The following is a 6609-nucleotide window of genomic DNA, read 5'->3' as shown; positions in this document are numbered from 1 at the left end:
AGAGCGGGCCGCCGCCTGGCCCCGCCCCCGGGCCCGCCCCTTAAAGGGGCCGCGCTCGAGGGCAGACTGGGCCCAGAGCGCAGGCTCCGGGGCTGCCTGCGGAGGACCCGGACTTCTCGCCAACATCCCTTTGCCGGGTTTCCGGCTTCCCCTCGGGTGCCAGCGATTTCCTTTAGTTTTTGAAATGACACTCCTTTGTGAGGGAGTTTTTTCCTCCTTGCTAATCTTAAGAGCTTTACAGGCTTTCTATCTTCAGGATTTCAGACAACGTGTAAGAGGAAAATAAAAAATTAATCCGTGATGTCATCACTTAAGATAAAGTCGATATTGGGGGTGTCTCGGAGGACGCGGCTTCTGTGAAGATTTTACTATTCTGGGGAAAGGGTGCAAAATTAGGTAGAAAAGTGAACATTTCTGTAGGAGGAGAAAATAAATCACAAGAAATTACTAATGGAATGAAGCTGACAAGCAGCATCTGCTGCATAATTTGCGCGGGCCCGGTGCAAAATGAAAACGCGAGGTCCCCGGTTCAAAAGCAGGAAAAAAGTGCTGTGAAAGGTACTAAAGAATAAAGCTTTTCCCTTTGTTTTGCAGCCTCTCTCGACTTGGAGCGTTCCCTGTTTGCTATTTAATGTAAAGAAAAAATAAAAATTTTTCTTCTAAGTAAAGAAAAAATAAAATTTTAAATTATGATCGTGAATATTAACATTTGTCTTTATATCCGGCAATGTTGGTTTTGAATGCAAATATCACAGCATTTAACATGGATGTGGAGTCCCTGAAAGTACGTAATTTGTATTTTGTGACTTGCTTGGGAAGGTTGCCCGGAGCTGGCCAGAGGAGATGAACGCAGGCCGTACCCAGGAAGGTTGGAAGCAGGAAGAGGGAGTCCCTCAGGCACGGGACAGGCCAAGAGAGCACACACACCTTTGGGCATGGGGATACTGGTTGGGCCAGTGCTGTTGCTCCAGTGGGCTAGGGCCTGCCTTGGACTCAGATGAAGTATGCACATGGCCCTGATGGCTACTGGTTTCCTCTCCCGCCAGCTGACCTTGCTGGGACAGAAAGGTCCAGCCAGGCATCTCCCCTTTCCATGTACCACCACCTCAACCCATGGCAGAGGGCAGCTCTCAAGGTGCCAGGACACGATAGGTACCTGGATCAGGGATGGACAAAAGACTTGCCACTGCCAAGTTGACCACCAAATGGTGGGATGGGCACTGCCTTGCTTTGCCCAGAGAGACCACTGGGCACACAAGTTGAACCCCACCCACTTTGACACTGATGGACCACTCTGCACCTACGCCCAGGCCCCCACCTAAGTGGGGGGTGCCAGAGGTCACTGGACAGGGGCCGAGAGGATGAAGCACTGGTCGCTCACCCCTGAAGCCAGCCCTGCTGACAGATACCACAAACAGCACAAAATCCTGAAAATAACCCAATATTTTTATTAATTATCTCGCACACTTGCGTAATACTCTTTTTCCTACATTTTTTTCACTGCACACTCTTTGGTCTCCTCTTCATAGAACAATGATTTTTTTGTGTGTTGGGACCGACAACTTGAATAGTGCAGAACATTGTACTTTTTTCTATTTTTTTATTGAGATATAACTGACATAAACCATTGTATTAGTTTCAGGTGTATGACATAATGATTCAGTATTTGTATATATTGTGAAATGATCACCACAATAAGTCTCATTAACACCCGTAACCACACATAGTTACAAATTTTTTTTTGTTGTGATGAGAACTTTTAAGACCTACTTCCTTACCAACTTTCAAATATACTATAAATATACTACAAGGTATTATTAACTATAGTCACCATGCTGTACATTACATTCCAGGACTTATTTATATTTTGTAAATGGAAGTTTATATCTTTTGACTACCTTCACCCAGTTCACCCCTCCCCCACCCCAACAATGATTTTGAAATTTTGTTTTTTAAGATTTTATTTTTTTCCTTTTTCTCCCCAAAGCCCCCCGGTACATAGTTGTATATTCTTCGTTGTGGGTCCTTCTAGTTGTGGCATGTGGGACGCTGCCTCAGCGTGGTTTGATGAGCAGTGCCATGTCCGCACCCAGGATTCGAACCAACGAAACACTGGGCCGCCTGCAGCGGAGCACGTGAACTTAACCACTCGGCCACGGGGCCAGCCCCTGAAATATTTTCTACAGAAAGAATAGAAAAGTGATCTTTTCTCCAGCATAGTTGATTGAAATTTTTTTTTTTGATAGTTTGGAAACATTTCTTTCATCTTCTCAACTTGTATTGGTAATATCATGGAAATTTTGAGAACTGTTGTCACATCTGGGAAAACCTCCATCAAGTTATTTCATATAAAAGCGACGGGATTTCAGAGAATTTTTAGTTATCTGTGTAGGGACTAACATGTGATACTTTTCGAACTGGGGATGCTAATTAACCAGCTTGTTGGCACTTCTTGTTGTACTTCTGGTTTTGGTGGTTTTGCAATATGTCCACAAATTACTTGAACTTCCCTTAAGAGGAGAGCTTAATTTGTCACCCTTTGAATGTTGTCTGGACTTGGTCACTCACTTCTAACAAATAGACTATGGTAGAGATGAAGTCATGTCACTTCTCAGACTAGATCATAAAAGATATTCTTGCTTCCTTCTTGCTCTCTCTCTCTCAGATCACTCACTCCAGGGGAAGCCAGCTGTCAGGCCGTGAGGACACTCAAACAGCTGTCTAGGATAGGTTCACGTGGTAAGAAACTGAACTTTCTTGTGAATAGCCAGCAAGGAACTGGAGCCTTCTGCCAACAGCTGTGTGAGTGAACCATCTTGGAAGCAGTACTCCAGCCCCAGTCAAGCCTTCAGATGAATGCAACCTCGGCTGATGTCTTAACTGTAACTGCTAATGACAGCTAAGGGGAGAAAGATAGTTAAAGGGAATAATTAAGGGAAATAGAATTAAAAATAAAATCTCCTGCCAACCCAGTAAAACCTCTGCTCAAAACGTAGAAAAGAATTAAACAGTTTTCTTACGGAATAAACATCAAACCAAGCTGTGATGTGCGTCACAGGCAATCTGCTAAAGAGATGTCAAAGACAGAAAGGAATTTTACCCTTTTATATAGCCAGCCAGATATGACCTATCACATACACGCGAATTGTCTTTGTCCAAAAGGAGAAAGAAAACTTCTCATATATTTTCAACAAGCAGGAAGTTATAACTTGGAGCCAGGCACATAGGCTAAACTCCCATAGAGATGGAGATAAGGCGCCATCCTTTCTAGTGTTCACATTGCAAAGAGATGGCTCCAAGGCCTTCAAGAAAGACCGTCCTAGGATGCAAAACTGGCAAGAACCTTAGTTGGCTTTTAAAACGATTTACATACATCTGAAAGAGACAGAGAAAGGACTTAAGATGACAAGTTTTTACAGGAAATGCTGAAAGAAAAGGCATGTGTGGTGGGGAGGGGTGTCTTTCCCTTTTGGCACCATGGAAATTTTAATTTTTTTAGATTTTTAATTACCCAACCTCATGATCTTTCCTGAGCCAGAGTCACCTCACAAAGCTGCTCCCAACTTCCTGGCCTTCCCAAAACTGTGAGATAATAAATATCTACTACTTCAACATGCTAAGTTTTGGGACATTTTGTTACCCAGCCACAGACAACCAATACAGGAGTGATGCATAAAACATGCAACTTCATCCAAAAACACAAACACCTTTGTTTGAGTTCTACCAGAATTTGTGTCTCACCCAGGGGTACAGGGGAACTGTGATCATTCTATTTCACTGGGTTTTCATAAAAACAAGTGAATTATGTGTCCATAACTGTATATACTGGATTATTGAGTCAATTCATACAGAAGAGAATTTCTATTCTGACAGTGTATTCCTGAGAACCCAATTCTCCACTCACCACTTTATACTTTTACTGGTTGGAAGGATTTTTTGCAGGCTAGCTTCTGGCCCTGTACACTGCACACCTTGTTTCTCCCCACTGGACACAGAGATGTGCCCTTCAGACCCCGTTTTAGGAAAGGGCTTGCTGTCCAGCTACAGGAAGTGCAGTCAGGCTCCAGTTGTCAGCATCTTCGGGGTTGGCCTCAGCTACAGAGAGCCACCTCACCCAAGGTCACGCCTGTCATAGGGTAGCCCATATCTGCTTCCAGTGACTGAAGTGAAAGGAGATGTAAAGGCCTGGCCATTTCCCCTTGAAGAGGAACTCTAATGGACCATATTTAGTCTAGAACTCCGCAACATGTGGCCAAGACTTTGCTGGGCCTGCACCACCATTTGACTTCTCCATCTCCCTAATCCTGCTTCCTTTTCTTCCTTCCACAGGTGTGGATTCCTAACAAACGTCTCACACCCCAAACTGTCTCAGCGGCGTCTGCTTCTGGAGAACCCGTCCCTTGACAGCTGGAACAGGGTGGGGTCTAAGAAAGCAGATGATTAGATGAAGTTTTGGGGCTGGATCCCTCACTGCCTAGCTGGCAATAGAGACTCCAATGGTGGGTGGAGCACAGACAACCCCTGGCAGAAAGTAGAGGTCCAATTATGAAAGCTTTTACGGGTGGTGGACTGGGAGGTGTACCAGTGGAAGAGAATGCTCTAGCGGATACAACTTATCAGTCAGTTGAACCTTATGGAGGAAATAATAGATACAAGGTCAAAAGGATGGATCAGCTACTGCTAAGTGTCATTGATACTCAACATCTATACAAAGACAACAAAGCTGAGGGCAGGTAACAGGCCCTTGAAAGGCAAGCTGGAAAGCCAATGGGCCTCTCTGGCTATCTGCAAAGAAGTCCCCCAGCCCCTACAGTGGGAGGGCGGAGTCAGGGCTCAAGCTGGACCCTTCATAGTCCCGGGGCTGAACTTGAAAGAAATTTAGATGCCCAGCCAAAACAAGTCTGTTATGTCAAGATCAGGGCCTTGGCTGGGAAAACCTGGGACCTTGACACACGGGATGGAGATGTTTGGGAGGAGGCCTCAACAATTTCTGGCTCTCTAGACTACCCTGAAACTTTTGAGCCTGCAGAAGTGCCCCACTCTGCACCCTGCCCCAAGAGCTGGCACTCCCTGGAGCTGGAAGCCCATGCAAAGGCCTCTCCCAACCAGGCAATGTGTGCTCCCCCCAGGACCTGTCCTTACCTCCCCTTCGGGCCACTAGGCCTGTAACTAGAGTTAAGTCCAACAGAACCCCACTGGGGATGTGCTGCTGGGCCTGATAAGAGAGAAAACGGACTCTGCTCCAAGCTGCAAGACCATGCACAGAGTGGGGAGCCAGGAAAGGAAGAGGGAGTGGATTCTGAGGGTGCTCGATCAAGGCTGGGAATATAAAAGTAAATAGGGAGGGCTTTTTAGACTTGGGACTCCAGGAGATGGTATGAAGTCGCTCTTAGGATGTCTTCCAGAAGCCTGGAAAAATGATGGCTCTTGATGAGTGAAGTCAAAATGCTCGAGTGGCAGACGGTGGAGACGAGATTACGTTCTAGGGGAGAGCCCAGAGGACACACCCTTCACCGAGGCACGAACTCAGTTGTTCTCAAACGTGAATGTGCCTTAGAAGCACTCGGAGGGCTTGTTACAACACAGTTTGCTGGGCCCCATCCCCAGTGTCTGATTCAGTAGGTCTGGAGTGGAGCCCAACAATTTACTGCTGGCCTGGGGCCTGCACTTTGAGAGTTCTCCCGGAGGAATGAGTGGCGAGAGGGGCACCAGTGCCACTAACGAGCTCTGTGGTGACTCTCCTCCCTTGGCCGGGCTAATGACAGGAGGAGCCGTTACAGAGCTTGGCTCTTGGAAAGCATTGGAGATGAAAGGAACCTGCAAGAGAGGCCAAAAGCCAGAGGGTTGCAATGATCATAATGACTGGCAAGGATGATGTGGCAGCCAAGGGGCCTGATCCACAGGGAGCTACGGAGATGATCTGAGAACATGGTGTTCCCAGGGGCCAAAAGGATGGGCCTCTGACAAGGGTACCAGTCAGCTACTACCATCCTTTGCTGCCTGCAGAAATTTATTGACACCACGAGCTCAGAGCTAATTGATGTTTGATCAACAAGCATGGGATCCCACATAATACTGTGACCCCCTGGAGGACCCACTTTTCAGCAAAGGAAGTGGGGAGAGGGCTGGGGGCCCCTTGAACCATGGTGGCATCACATGCCACACCACCCAGAAGCTGCCACCTAGGTAGAATGTGATGGCACAGCCCGTGGAAGGCACAGCTGAAATGCCAGCTCAAAGGCAATGCTCTGCATAGTGGGGTGCCATCCCCTGGGACATAGTGTGTGCACTAAATCAGAGACTTCTGCATGACACTGTATCTTCAGAAGGAAGAATGCATGGACCTGGGAAGCAGGGAGTGGAAGCAGGAGTGGCCCTGTATATTAGTTATCTGTTGCTGCATAACAAATTACCCCAAAACTTAGCAGCCTAAAATAACAAACATTTATTATCTCATGGTGTCAGTGGGTCAGGAATCTGGTTGCAGTTACCTGGGGGCCTCTGGTTCAGGAGCTTTCACAGGACTGCAGTCAAGGTGTTGACCCTGGCTGTGGTCATCTTAAGGCTTGACTGGGGGATGACTGGGGACGTTCTGTTTCAAAGCTCACT

This window comes from Equus przewalskii, chromosome 12, assembly GCF_037783145.1.
Source record: "Equus przewalskii isolate Varuska chromosome 12, EquPr2, whole genome shotgun sequence".
In the NCBI taxonomy this organism is placed as follows: domain Eukaryota; kingdom Metazoa; phylum Chordata; class Mammalia; order Perissodactyla; family Equidae; genus Equus; species Equus przewalskii.
The sequence above is the reverse complement of the archived record's forward strand: the minus strand, read 5'-3'. Positions refer to the sequence as shown.